Source organism: Canis lupus, chromosome 1 (assembly GCF_003254725.2).
Source record: "Canis lupus dingo isolate Sandy chromosome 1, ASM325472v2, whole genome shotgun sequence".
NCBI classification, from domain to species: Eukaryota; Metazoa; Chordata; class Mammalia; order Carnivora; family Canidae; genus Canis; species Canis lupus.
In genome coordinates this window covers 115391085-115403695 of record NC_064243.1, presented here as the reverse complement: position 1 = coordinate 115403695, position 12611 = coordinate 115391085, and the positions used below count along the sequence as shown (strand labels likewise).

Here is a 12611-nt window from a genome sequence, read left to right as displayed (position 1 = left end):
GCATGGTCAAAGAAGAAAATGCAACATACCCAAAGATAAAATTTCATTTGGCATAGGGACCTAAGCCTGTATGAGGTCTCTCATCCAAGGCTATGAAATAAATCCTACAAAAATGAGAGATCCATTGAGTACTATTTTAAAGGATTTGGGAAGGTAGTGCTATTACCTATTACTAAATGAGTCAAAGCAGGGTTATATTTTTTAAACAAACAAACAAAAAAATCCCTAAACGTCCTTAACTGGCTGTTCCTTTCACAAAAACTATGTACGTCTGAAAAAAAAAAAAAAAGATATTAAAGAAATTGGGAGGGAATCCCTGGGTGGCTCAGCGGTTTGGCGCCTGCCTTCAGCCCAGGGTGTGATCCTAGGTTCCCCGGATGGAGTCCCGCCTCAGGCTCCCTGCATGGAGCCTGCTTCTCCCTCTGCCTGTGTCTCTGCCTCTCTCTCTCCTTTGTATCCTTCATGAATAAATAAATAAAATCTAAAAAAAAAAAAAAGAAAAAAAGAAATTGGGTAGTTATCACTAATAGTAAGGTACCAAAGTCAGGAACTTATTTTCCCTTAAAAGTAAAAAAGTTGTGGGGATCCCTGGGTGGCGCAGCGGTTTGGCGCCTGCCTTTGGCCCAGGGCGTGATCCTGGAGACCCGGGATCGAGTCCCACGTCGGGCTCCCAGTGCATGGAGCCTGCTTCTCCCTCTGCCTATGTCTCTGCCTCTCTCTCTCTCTCTCTGTGACTATTATAAATAAAAATAAAAAAATTAAAAAAAAAAAAGAAAAAAAATTGTGAAGTCACTTACTGTGCCTTTCACAGCAATTTCTCAAAATAAATTTTATGAAGCCTAGGACAATCAAAACTAAAAATTGGTTTTATTAACATAAAATTCCCAAAGCCACTATAAGTGGCTGTCCTTATCACAGACATTTCACTAAATAATACAGCTAACAAGAATGGGGTTCTTTTTAAAGGTTGGGGCGCTATAGTATCAATACACTCTTCTTAGCCAGGAATGTATTCATTTAATAAATTTGAAAGCATCGCCCAACCCTTCCCGCAGGGCGTACTGCAAAAAAACACTTGCCGAAAAATAAAAGGGTGTTTTTCCCGGGTGGGCTGGAAAACGCCGGTTTTTACCTTTAATACCAAGGCCTGCTAGTCTGACTGAGGTCGGAAACCTGGGGCATCAGTCTCTGCGCCGGCGCCCACCACATCAGGTTGGAAAAGCAGAAAGAGGGGACCCCTGGGCGGCTCAGCGGTTTAGTGCCTGCCTTTGGGGCCTGATCCTGGAGACTCGGGATCGAGCCCCGCATCGGGCCTCCTGTGTGGACCTGCTTCACCCTCTGCCTGTGTCTCTGCCTCTCTCTGTGCCTCTCTGTGTCTCCCATGAATAAACAAGTAAAATCTTTTTTAAAAAGGAAGAAAAGCAGAAAGAGCTGGAGTGGGGAAGGCAGGAGGGCTTTGAGTTTGACTCATATAATTTGTCAGTAAAGCCCTAGGGTTTGCCTCCGTTCTGGGTGCAGGGCTTCTCTTACCCGCAACCGCGACCAACGCCTTTAATCTCCGCAAACTGCTCTTTTGGTGGGTATCTGGAACATTTAAAATGTTCTGTTTCGAAGGGATCCAGGGCCCGCCTGCGGTTTATTGTTTTCCCCTGGTGTCCCCTGGAACTTGCGGGCCCCTCGACTCCAAACTCCACCAAAAGGGTTTCAGAGCCCCGTTCTTCCACTGTACCACGCAGACTGGCTCTCTGGTCCTTTTTTTTTTTTTTTTTTTAATGATAGTCACACAGAGAGAGGCAGAGACACACACAGGCAGAGGGAGAAGCAGGCTCCATGCACCGGGAGCCCGACGTGGGATTCGATCCTTCGCCCTGGGCCAAAGGCAGGCGCCAAACCGCTGCGCCACCCAGGGATCCCCGGCTCTCTGGTCCTGATCTGGGCAGTCGCGTCGAGGTCCGGACCGTGCGATGGGTGGGGGCGATGGTTTTGAGTGACAGGAGGGCGGGGAACGGGCGGTGACTGACAGGCTAGCACGCCTAAGGCCGCGTTGGGCACAGCGCAAAGAAACCGGAGGCCTAGGGGGGGTGCAGCAGCGGCGGGTCCTTCCAACAGCAGAGGAGCTGCTGGGAGGCCTGCGAGGCTGGGCGAACCGGGCTGTGAGTGACCCGCGGGGGCCCAGCCCTCCCAACAGCAAAGGATCTTGCAAACCAAGGGACGCTGAGGCGTTGCTATGGGAGCCGAGGGCCTTCCCGGTCTTGACTCATCCCTTCTGCCGCAGCCTTTCTTTCCAAGTGGCTCTCCTCTCCCTGTGAGGGCCCGGTGTGCCGTCTCCCGCAACAGTTTCCTCTAGTCTGAGGGCTGTTTCCTAAATCACTGCGCTCATCTCACTTACCCGCTCCTGACTCATGACCCCAAGCCTTTGCCGCGTGCTGGCTCCTGTCCCTGCTGGACAGACGCTGTCGCCGGCCGCTGAGAGGGCAACTGGGATTCTGGAAGAGGGGACAGGTGCAGGGTACCCGTGGCAGGGTGGGAGGGTAGGTGCCGGGAGCCCGATGCAGGATTCCATCCCGGGACCTTAGGATCACACCCTGAGCAGAAGGCAAACGTTCAACCACTGAGCCACCCAGGCGTCTCAACTTCTTTATTTTCTTCTAATTCTATAATAGTTTCTGATTTTTAAATTTCCTGGACGCCTGGCGGTTAAACGTCTGCCTTCAGCCCAGGGTGTGATCCTAGGGTCCCTGGATCGAGTCCCACCCACGTCGGGCTCCCTGCATGGAGCCTGCTTCTCCCTCTGCCTGTGTCTCTGCCTCTCTCTCTGTGTCTCTGCCTCTCTCTCTGTGTCTCTCATGAATAAATAAATAAAGTCTTTTTTAAAAAATTTCGTTCAGAGTTGATTTTGCGGGTATGGTGTGAGGTAGAGATGAATTTGCATGTCATCCTTGTGCAGGGGCCATGCTAATCTTCTCTGTATCATTCCAATCTTAGTATATGTGCTGTCAAAGGGAGCACTGCATGAAGAAGAGATGTGACCAGATGGGTAACAACTGTCCACACACCATTTGCAAAACAACCATTCTTTCCATCTCTGATGTTTGTGTTACTGTCCCAACACCATACTGAAGAAGCCTTATGGAATATTTTACTCTTGATAAGGTAGGTCCTGCCATTATGTAATTATCTTCCAAAACTTTTCTGGCTCTTCTGGCTCATTTTGTCTTCCAACTGAGAATTAGAATAAGCTAGTCAATTCTATTTTTAAAAATTGATGCTGGTATTCTGATTGAGATGGCCTACAATTTAAAAATTATTTTAGAAAGAAGTGGCATTTTGGGTCACCTGGCTGGCTTAATTATAAGAACATGGGACTCTTGATCTTGGGGTTGTGAGTTGAAGCCCCATGTTGGGTATAGAGATTATTTAAATAAACAAACAAACAAACTTAAATATATATATATGTATATACACACATATATATACATATACATAGAGAGAGAAGTACAATTATTCATATTTTTTAAATGTAGAAAATAAGATCAGAAAAGGCATTAGAAGGCTTTGCCCAATGTAACACAGCAAATAGAAAGCATGAATTTGTACTCACAAAGACAGCTTCTGAGTCCACAAGCTTAGTCACTATGATACATTGCTACTTTTGAATACCTTTTTAAAATTTTTTGCTGTATTTTTCCTTCTACCTTCAGGCATTTTTTGAAGATTTTATTTATTTATTCATGAGAGACAGAGAGAGAGGCAGAGACAGGCAGAGGAAGAAGCAGGCTCCCCACTGGGAGCCCAATGAGGAACTCAATCCCAGGAACCTGGGATTATGCCCTGAGCCAAAGGCAGATGCTCAACCCCTGAGCCACCAACATGTCCCTCTCCCTTCAGGCATTTTAAATGTTTTCTTTATCTATCTAATTGTACAGGGAAAAATCAGTATTCTCCCTCCACGTCATCCTCTAACCCAGTTCCAATGTTAAAACAAGATGATGAACATCTTTCCATAATGTCCTCCACGATTCATATATGTATTTGCAAACATACAAAAGTATATATAGTTGCATGTTTTCATTATTTTATTATAAAGCATTTTACTTTTCTCATATGATAATTTATGATAGATATCACTTCAGAACAATAAATAAACAGCAAACTCATTGCTTATAAGAGTTAAAGTATATTCCATTATATGATAGGATATAATAGAATAATAATAATTTAAGGTGTTGAAATACTTTTATCACCAAAACTAAAGCTTCAATAAATTACTTTTACCTTTATGAGTAGTTACTAGAGAAGGCCCTAAGATTCACCTCTGATTTACTTTCGGCTCTGTCCAACCAGGAAGTGAAAGTTAAGGCATAGTTGCAAAATTCCTAAGTATTGAAAGTGTGTAACAACACACACACACACACACACACACACACACCATCTGCAAAGACTAGGAGATTGCTTTCTGTTCAGATAAAGAAAATTTCTATTGATCACTAGTTCCCCACAAACCAATAGAACAGAGACTTCCATGACCACATATGAAAAAGGATTTAGACTTTGCAAAATTAGTTCAGTAAAGCCACTAAACAAATGAATATCAACAACTATAATATGTAGCCAAAATAAACCCTGGGGAAGGGGACAAATATGATCTCCAGAATTGCCATATTATATTATAATATTCAGGAGTTCTGGTTTTCAACAACAACAACAAAAAAAAAAAAAAAAAGGAGAGAGTCTTTCAGACTGAAATGAAATATCACTAGACAATAACTCAATCCAAATGAAGAAATAGAGAATACCAGTTAAGATAACTATATAAGTAGATATAAAAGTCAGTGTTCATAGATTTTTGGTCTATAAATTTTCTTAATTCCTATATGAATTAAAAGACAACTATGAAGCAATAATTATCAACTATGTTGATGGCACACAGGTATGAAGATGTAATTTGTGACAATAACAACAAAAAGAGAGGAGAAGAACTATAAAGGAAAAAGAGTTGGGGATGCCCGGGTCGCTCAGCAGTTGAGCATCTGCCTTTTGCTCAGGGTGTGGTCCTGGATTTCTGGGATAGAGTCCCACATGGGGCTCCCTGCATGGAGCCTGCTTCTTTCTCTGCCTATGTCTTTCTCTCTCTCTCTCTCTGTGCCTCTCATGAATAAATAAATAAAATCTTTAAAAATAAAAAAGTAGGAGAGTTTTTTTATACTGCTAAGGCAAAGTAGTATTAATTCAAGCTAGATTATTATAAGTTTAAGGTGTCATTTCTAACAGAAAATCAACAAGGAAACAATGGCTTTCAAAGAAACACTGGACCGACCAGATGGATTTAACAGATACATTCAGAACATCTATCTAAAACAGCAGAATACACATTCTTTTTAAGTGCACACAGAACATCCTTCAGTGCAGATTGTATATTAGGCCAGAAAACAAGCCTCAACAAATTCAGAAAGACAGAAGTCATACCATGCATCTTTTCTGAAGACAATGCTATGAAACTAGAAGTCAGCCCCAAAAAGAATTGGGAAAGAAAAAAAAAAAGAATTGGGAAAGAGCACAAATATATGCAGGTTAAATAACATGCTACTAAACAATAAATGAGTAAACCAGGTAATTAAAGAAGAAATTTAAAACTACATGAAAGCAAATGAAAATGAAAATACAACAGTCCAAAACCTTGGGGATGTAGCAAAAGCAGTTCTAAGACAGAAGTTTATACCAACACAGGTCTATCTCAAGAAGCAAGAAAAATCTCAAACAACCTAACCTTATACCTGAAGGTGTTAGAAAGAGAACAAAAAACAAAACCTAAAATCAGCAGATAAAAGGAAATCATAAAGATCAGAGCAGAAACAAATGATATAGAACAAAAAGAACAAGAACATCTGGGTGGCTCAGAGATTGAGTGTCTGCCTTTGACTCCGGTATTGATCCAGGGTCCTGGGATTGAGTCCCACATCAGCTTCTTGCATCAGGCTCCCCTGAGCCTGCTTCTCCCTCTGCCTATGTCACTGCTTCTCTCTCTGTGTGTGTCTCTCATGAATAAATAAATAAAATCTAAAAAATAAAGGGACTTCTGGTTGGTTCAGTGGTTGAGTATCTGCCTTCAGTTCAGAGCATGATTCCAAGGTCCCAGGATCAAGTCCCACATCAGCCTCCCTGCATGGAGCCTGCTTCTACCTCTGCCTATGTCTCTTTCTCTCTGTGGGTGTGTCTCTCTCATGAATAAATAAATAAAATCTATTTTAAAAATCTAAAAACAAAAATAAACAAAAGAAGGGGATCCCTGGGTGGCGCAGCGGTTTGGCGCCTGCCTTTGGCCCAGGGCGCGATCCTGGAGACCCGGGATCGAATCCCACGTCGGGCTCCCGGTGCATGGAGCCTGCTTCTCCCTCTGCTTGTGTCTCTGCCTCTCTCTCTCTCTCTCTCTCTCTCTCTGTGACTATCATAAATAAATAAAAATTAAAAAAAAAAGAAACTAAAAGAACAATAGAATATATCAGTGAAACCAGAAGATGATCCATTAAAAAAAAAAAAAAACACAACAAAATTAGTAAACTTCTGGCCAGAATTATCAAGAAAAAAAGAGAATGGACTTAAATAAATAAAATCACAAGTGATAGAGGAGAAATAAAAATGAACACCACAGAAATACACGCAAATATTATTTAAAATTATATGCCAAGAAATTGGACAATGTAGAAGAAATGGATAAATTCCTAGAAACTTATCTGACCAAGACTGAGGTACAGAGAAGTAAAAAATTTGAACTGACCAATAACCAGCAAAGAAACTGAATCAGTAATCAAAAAAATCCCAACAAACAAAAGTCCAGGACTAATTGGTTTTACAGGTGAGTTCTAACAAACATTTAAAGAAAAGTTAATACCTATTCTTCTCAAACTATTCCAAACAATAGAAAAAGAAGGAAAACTTCTAAAGTAATCCTATGAATGGAGCATTACCCTGATACTAAAACCAGATAAAGACACCACACACAAAAAGAGAATTATAGGCCAATATCCCTGATGAACATTGATGCAAAAATCCTCAACAAAATACTAGCAAACCAAATCAACAACATATTTAAAAAAATAATTCATCACAATTTAGTGGGATTTATTCCTGGAAGGGTGTTTCAATACTGACAAATCAATCAACATTAACACATTAATAAAACACATTAATAAAAGAAAGGGTAAGAACCATATATTCATTTCAATAGATGCAGAAAATGCATTTGACAAAGCAAAACATCCATGATAAAAACCCTCAACAAAGTAGGCTTATAGGGAACATACATCAACACAATAAAAGCCATGCCTGAAAAATTCACAGCTAATATCATCCTAATGGGAAAAAACTGATAGCTTTTCCCCTAGGGTAAGGAACAAGAAAAAGGATTTTCACTCTCACCACTTTTCTTTTCTTTTTCTTTCTTTCTTTTTTTTTTTTTTTATGATAGTCAGAGAGAGAGAGAGAGAGAGAGAGAGAGGCAGAGACACAGGCAGAGGGAGAAGCAGGCTCCATGCACCAGGAGCCTGACGTGGGTTCCGATCCGGGTCTCCAGGATCGCGCCCTGGGCCAAAGGCAGGCGGCAAACCGCTGCGCCACCCAGGGATCCCCTCTCACCACTTTTCTTCAACATAGTGCTAGAAGTCCTCGTCACAGCAATCAGACAACAAAAAGAAATAAAAGACATCTAAATCAGTAAGGAAGAAATAAAATATTCACTATCTGCAGATGACATGATACTATATATATAAAACCCAAAGACTCCACCAAAAAAATTGCTAGAACTGATAAATTCAGTAAAATCATGATACAAAATCGATTTGCAGAAATCTGTTGTATAGACACCAATACTGAAGCAGCAGAAAGAGAAATTAAGAAAAGAATCCCATTTACAATTGCACCAAAAATAATAATATGCCTAGGAATAAACCTAACCAATGAAATGAAAGACCTGTACACTAAAAACTATAAAACACTGATGAAAGAAACTGAAGATGATACAAAAAATGGAAAGACATTCCATCCTCGCGCATTGGAAGAACAAATATTGTTAAAATATCTATACTACTCAAAGCAATATACATTTAATATCATCCCTATGAAAATACCAACAGCAAAAAAAAAAAAAATACCAACAGCAACTTTCATAGAACTAAAAAAGGAAATCCTAAAATTTGTATGGAACCATAAAAAAAACCAAATAGCCAAAGTCATCTTGGAAAAGAAAAGCCAGAGGCATCACAATTCCAGACATCAAGTTATATTACAAAGCAGTAGTAATCAAACAGTGTGGTACTGGCACAAAAATAGACACATGGATCAATGGAATAGAATAGAAAATCCAGAAATAAACCCACAGTTATATGGGTGATTAATCTTTGATAAAGTAGGAAAGACTATCAAATGGGGGAAAAGACAGTCTCTTCAACAAATGGTGCTGGGAAAACTGGACAGCAACATACAAAAGAATGAAACTGGACCACTTTTTACACCACTCACATAGATAAATTCAAAGTGGGTTAAAGACCTAAATGTGAGACCTGAAACCAGCAAAACCCTAGAAGAGAGCACAGGCAGGAATTTCTCTGACATTAGCTGTAGCAACATTTTTCTAGATAGATCCCCTGAGGGAAGGGAAACAAAAGCTAAAATAAACTATTGAGAGTCCATCAAAAGAAAAAAAACTGAGCAGTGAAGAAAACAATTAACAAAACTAAAAGGCAACCTACTGGGGATGCCTGGGTGGCTCAGTGGTTGAGCGTTGATCTGTTGATCCTCTGCCTTTGGCTCCGGGTGTGATCCCGAAGTACTGGATTGAGTCCCACATTGGGCTCCCTTGCATGAAGCCTGCTTCTCCCTCTGCCTGTGTCTCTGCCTCTGTGTGTGTGTGTGTGTGTGTGTGTGTGTGCGTCTCATGAATAAATAAATAAATAAATATATTTTTTAAAAAATAAAAGGCAACCTACTGAATGGGAGAAGATATTTGCAAAGAGCATATCAAATAAAGGGTTAATATCCAAACGATATAAAGAACTTCTACAACTCAACAGCCAAAAAACAAATAATACAATTAAAAAATGGGCAGAAGACATGAACAGACATTCTTCCAAGGAAGACATACAGATGGCCAACAGGCATATGAAAAGATGCTCAATATCACTGATCATCAGGGAAATACAAATCAAAACCATAATGAGATACTGCCTCCCACCTGTCAGAATAGCTAAAATCAACAACACAAGAAACAACAGGTGTTGGCGAGGATGTGGAGAAGGAACCCTTGTGCACTGTTGGTGGGAATCCAAATTGTTTGCAGCCACTGTGAAAAACAGCATGAAGTTTCCTCAAAAAATCAAAAATAGAACTACCTTATGTTACAGTAATCACACTCTTGGGTATTTCCCCAAAGAATACAAAAACACTAAATCAAAGGGATAAATGCATCCTTTTTTGTATAGTAGCATTATTTACAATTTATTGCCAAGATATGGAAGCAGCCCAAATGCCCATTGATTGATGAATGGACAAAGAAGTTGGGGTGTGTATATACAATAGAATATTATTCATCCCTATAAAGGAATTAAATCTTGCCATAGGCAACAACATATGGAGATGAGCTAGAGTATAATGCTAAGCAAAATAGGTCAAAGAAAAACAAATACTATATGATTTTACTCATATGTGGAATTTAAGAAAAAAATGAGTAAAGAGGAAAGAACGAAAGGGAGGGAGGGAGAGAAAGAGAGAAATCAAGAAACAGACTCTTAATTATAGGGAACAAACTAATGGTTACCAGAGGGGAGAGGGTAGGAGGATGGGTCAAATAGGTGATGGGGATTAAGGATTGCACTTGTTGTGATGAGCACTAGGTGATATATGGAAGTGTTGAATCACTATACTCTACACTTGAAAATAATATAACACAGTATGCTAACTAACTAGAATTAAAATAAAAACTTAAGGGGTGCCTGGGTGGCTCAGTCGGTTAAGTGCCTTCAGCTCAGGTCATGATCTCAGGGCCCTGGGACTAAATCCAACATCCAGGTCCCTGCCCACTGGGGAGCCTGCTTCTCCCTCTATCTCTGCCACTCCTCCTTCTTATGCTCTCTCACACTCTCTCTCTGTCAAATAAATAAATAAATAAATAAATAAATAAATAAATAAATAAATAAAATCTAAAAAATAAAAATAAATTAAAAATACACAGAAAAAGAAATGAAGGAATCACAATGGTACACTACAAAAAATCAAAATAAAAGGCAGTAATAAATTTGAAAACAAAATATGTAAAACATAAAAAGCAAATAACAAAGTGGAAGAAATCCCTACTTATCAGTGATTATTTAAATTTATTTATATATTTTTAAGATTTATTTATTTATTTGAGAGAGAGAGAGCATGAGTGAGAGGGGCAGAAGAAGAGGGAGAGAGAATCTCAAGCTGACTTTACACTGAGCACAGAGGCAATGCAGAGCTCAATCCCAGGACTCTGAGATTATGACCTGAGTTGAAACCAAGAGTCAGATGCCTAACTCACTGCACCACCCAGGTACCCTAGTAATTTTTTTATATTTATTTTTTAAAGATTACTTATTTATTTATTTGAGAGAGAGAGAGAGAGAGCATGAGCAGGGGGGAAAGACAGAGGGAGAGGGAGAAACAGGCTTCCTGCTGAGCAGGGCATAATGTGGGGCTTGATCCCAGGATCCCAGGATTATGACTTGAGCCAAAGGCAGATGCTCAAACAACTGAGTCACCCAGGTGCCCCTATTTCTTTTTTTAAGGAGGCTCCACACCCATTGCAGAACCCAAAGCAGGGCTGAACTCACGGCTGTGAGATTAAGACCTGAGAGTGTCAAGAGTCAGACACTCAACAGACTGAGCTACCCAGGCATCCCAGTAATCATTTACATGTAAGTGGATTAAACTTTCCAATTAAAAATCAGATATTGGGAGAGTGGATATTAAAAACGATTTAACTACATGTCATCTATAAAAAACTCACTTTAGACCCAAAGACACATATAATTTCAAAGTGAAATGACAGAAAATTACATTTAGGCAATTGGTAACTCAAAGAGATCTGAAGAGGCTATAATAGCATTTAAAAAGTAGACTTTGAGGGCAGCCCCGGTGGCGCAGCGGTTTAGCGCGGCCTGCAGCCCAGGGTGTGATCCTGGAGACCCAGGATCGAGTCCCACATCGGGCTCCTTGCATGGAGCCTGCTTCTCCCTCTGCCTGTGTCTCTGCCTCTCTGTGTGTGTGTGTCTCTCATGAATAAATAAATAAAATCTTAAAAAAAAAAAAAAAAGACTTTGAGGGGGATCCCTGGCTGGCTCAGCGGTTTAGCACCTGCCTTTGGCCCAGGGCGCGATCCTGGAGTCCCGGGAGTGAGCCCCGCGTCGGGCTCCTGGCATGGAGCCTGCTTCTCCCTCTGCCCGTGTCTCTGCCTCTCTCTCTCTCTCTCTCTCTCTCTCTCTCTCTCTCTCTCTCTCTATGTCTATCATGAATAAATAAAAATTTTTAAATAAATAAATAAAAAGTAGACTTTGAGAAAAGGTTAGGGGAGACAATGAATTATATATTAATTAAAATGTCAGTCTTTAGAAGATATAACAATTATAAACATATATGCAGCTAACAATAGAGCCCTATAATATATAAAGCAAAAACTGATTGGATTGAAGGGAGAAATAGACCATTCAATAATAATAGCTGTAGACTTCAATACCCATATTCATTAATAGACACAAAACTACATAGATCAACAAGGAAATAAAGGATTTGAACAACTCTGTAAACCAACTAGACCTAACAGACATATATAAAACACTTCATCTAACGTCAAAATAAACACTATTTTAAATTGTACATGGAACACTGTTTAGGGCAGACCATACATTAGGCCACCCACACACAGAAACTCAATAAATTTATAAGCATTGAAACCATATAATGTACTTTATCTAACCAAATGGAATATTAGAAATCAGTAAAGAAGGAAATCTATTCACAACTATGTGAAAATTAAACACAGTTTGAAACAAACATGGATCAATTTTAAAAATCACAACAGAATTTAGACAATACTTTGAGATGAATGAAAAAATAAACACATCAAAACTTTAAAGCTGCAGCTAACACAGTACTCAGGAGGAAAGTCATAGCTATAAATGGCTACATTAAAAACAAAGATCTCAAATCAATAACCTAACCTTCCATCTTAAGCAACCAGAAAAAGAAGAGCACATAAACATAAAGTAAGTAGAAAGAAGGAAATGATAAATATTAGAAAATATAAACAAAATAGAAAAACAACAGAGAATCAACAAAATAAAAAACTGGTTCCTTGAAAAGATAAACAAAACTGATAAACCTTTAGCTAGACTAAGAAACATAAAAGATTCAAGTTACTGATACCTGGAATAAAAGTGGGGACATTACTATTACTATTGGCCTTACAGAAATTTTAAAAATTATGAGAGAATGTTATGAACAATTATTTTATTTTAAATATTTTATTTATTCATTCATGAAAGACACACACACACACACACAAAGAGAGGCAGAGACCCAGGCAGAGGGAGAAGCAGGCT

General features: G+C 39.6%; 1 non-coding gene across 1 annotated transcript; it reads right to left on the bottom strand.

Moving 5' to 3' along the window:
* Nucleotides 1–2902: 2902 nt before the first annotated feature.
* LOC112645674 (U6 spliceosomal RNA) lies at nucleotides 2903–3009 on the bottom strand. Its single transcript, XR_003127184.1, has one exon. It is a non-coding gene; the product is annotated as a U6 spliceosomal RNA (small nuclear RNA).
* Between the last annotated feature and the right edge of the window lie 9602 nt (nucleotides 3010–12611).